The sequence below is a fragment of the Humulus lupulus genome, chromosome 1 (genome assembly GCF_963169125.1).
Source record: "Humulus lupulus chromosome 1, drHumLupu1.1, whole genome shotgun sequence".
Classification (NCBI taxonomy): domain Eukaryota; kingdom Viridiplantae; phylum Streptophyta; class Magnoliopsida; order Rosales; family Cannabaceae; genus Humulus; species Humulus lupulus.
Window position 1 is genome coordinate 50,745,328 of NC_084793.1, and position 2,818 is coordinate 50,748,145.

The following is a 2,818-nucleotide window of genomic DNA, read 5'->3' on the forward strand; positions in this document are numbered from 1 at the left end:
ATATTGGTAGATCTACAAGTAGTGATATCAGCTTGGCACCTCGCTATGAAATTCCTTACTGATTCAGGGACCAGGTGTGTCTTTGGAAATCATAGAGAAGCTAGGGAATGCTATAACTCCTCGACAACAAAGGCTAAAAGAGGAGGAGAAGGTACTAGTCAAATGTACTCAAGCAGCCAGGATAAATGAAAAATGAATGAGAACCAAAATGCCCAATCCAGTGATCAAGTCACTAAATAGGGTGTCGCCCAAAGTGAGGAAGAAGAGATAGATCATCGCTTTGTGGATTGTGTTGAAGAAATCAGACCGGTGGAAGACCTCGAGGAGGTCTGTTTAGACAAGAAAAATTTGACCAGAAAGGTGAAAGTCGGAAGGCAATTAGAAAAAGTATTCAGAAAGAATTGGTGGAGTTTTAAAGAAGAAACCAGAATGTATTTTCCCGGTTGCATAAATTTATGGTAGGGATTTGTCCAACAATAATAAGCCATGCTCTTAACATCGACAAGAAGATCACACCAGTTCAACAAAAAAGAAGGCTCCTCGATAAGGATAGATCAAAAGCCTTGAAAGAAGAAGTTGAAAGATTAAAGGAGAATGGATTCATCTAGGTAGAATTTTATCCATCGTGGGTCTCCAATCCAGTACTTGTCCCCAAGCCGAATGGTAAGTGGATGACATGTGTGGATTTTATAGACTTAAATAAAGCGTGCCCAAAGGATTGTTTCCCATTGCCAAGGATAGAACAACTGGTCGATGCAACAATAGGGAATGAAACACTATCTTTTATGGAGGCATACTCTGGATACAACTAAATTAGTATGCAGCTACCAGATGAGGAACATACTAGTTTTCGAACAAACATAGGGCTATACTATTATAAAGTCACACCCTTTAGATTACAAAACGCAAGTGCCACCTACCAATGATTGGTCAATCAGATGTTTAAAGACCAAATAGGCTATAATATGGAGGTATATGTTGACGATATGTTGGTAAAATCAAAGAAAACTAGTGGACACGTTAGAGACCTTGGGGAATGCTTTAATGTATTAAAGAGGTATCACTTGAAGTGAGCCCATGGAAGTGCACAAGAAATTGAAGCCAACCCTGAAAAGATTCAAGCGCTGATCGATATGAAATCACCCGCTCAAATAAAAGATGTTCAGAGCCTGACAGGGCAAGTCGCTACTCTCAGCAGGTTCATATCTAAATCTAGAGACAAATGTGTTTCATTCTTTAACCTAGTGAAAGGTTCCAAGAAGTTCAGATGGACACAAGAATGCGAGGAGGCGTTTCAAGCAATCAAAAAGCACATGTCACAACCTCAGTTTTTGTCTAAACCTCTTGACGGCGAGACTTTGGACGTCTATCTAGCAATCACCAAGCATGCAAGCAGTGCAATTCTAATAAGAGAGGAAGACAAAGTAGAGCATCCAATATATTACATAAGCAGATGACTGATATGAGCAGAATCTTGATACCCAGCTATCAAGAAGCTAGCGTATTGCTTACTCCTCACGTCAAGGAAACTTCGACCATACTTTCAAGCCCACCCTATAAAGGTTTTTATCGACCAACCCCTCATGCAAGTCTTATAAAATCCTGAAGCTGCTAGACAATTATTGAAATGGGCTGTGGAATTAAGTCAGTTTGAAATTACTTATCAGCCTCAAGCAGTAGTAAAGGGACATGCCCTTGCAGACTTCATTGCAGAAACAACTGGATTGCCAACCAGCGAGTAGACACCAATAATGGAAGAATTAAGAAAAACCAAATTTGTTTGGAAATTATTTGTGGATAGCTCATCAAATGAACATAATTATAGGCAGGGTTAATCCTAATTACCCCTGACCAACACTGCTTTCATTGTGCACTACGATTCGGGTTCACTGCTTTGAACAATGAAGCTGAAGATGAAGCTCTGCTTGCTGGCCTACGATTGGCAAAGGACGTCAACACAAAATCGCTTGAAATATATAGTGATTCCCAGTTGGTCGTAAACCAGATACTGGGGTATTACCAGGCTCGAGGCCTAAAGATGGTCTCATACTCAAGTTAAGCTAAAGATTTATTGGCTTAATTTGAAAAATACTATATCCAACAAGTACCTTGAGACTAAACTACTAATGCAGATGCCTTGGCCAAACTCATGAGTGCAAAAGATGCTTACACCTTAAACCTAGTTCCAGTCGAGCACCTTGAAGCCCCCAGTATACAAGAAACTGAGTCAACGTTGTTATTCAACTAAGTGACACATGGATGGCTCCAATTATTCAATATCTCGAGCAAGGCCTACTTCTGGCTGATCAGAATCAATCTAGAAAACTCATCAGACAAGTTGCTCGATAAGTCTCGATAGAGGGGATTCTATACCAAAAGGGGCATTCCCTACCACTGTTACGATACATCACCAGAGAAAAAGCAAAATATTTATTGCAGAAAGTGCATGAAGGGTTCTGTGGTTATCACGCTAGGGGGTAGAGTTTGTCAAAGATAATACTCAGACAAGGATACTTCTGGCCTACGATGAACGAGGATACTACAAAGTATGTCAAAAAGTGTGATCAGTTCTAGTGGTTCTCCAAAATACCTCGAGCAGTGCCAAATGAACTAAAGCAAATGCAAAGTCCTTAGCCTTTTGCAGTCTAGGGAATCGACCTGACCGACTCATTACCCACAGGAAAGGGATGAGTCAAGTATGCCATTGTGGCAGTTGAATATTTTACAAAGTGGACGGAAGTTGAACCGCTAACAACTATCACATCAAAGAAGATCCTGGAGTTCGTCGTAAAAAATATAATTTGTCGATATGGGCTCC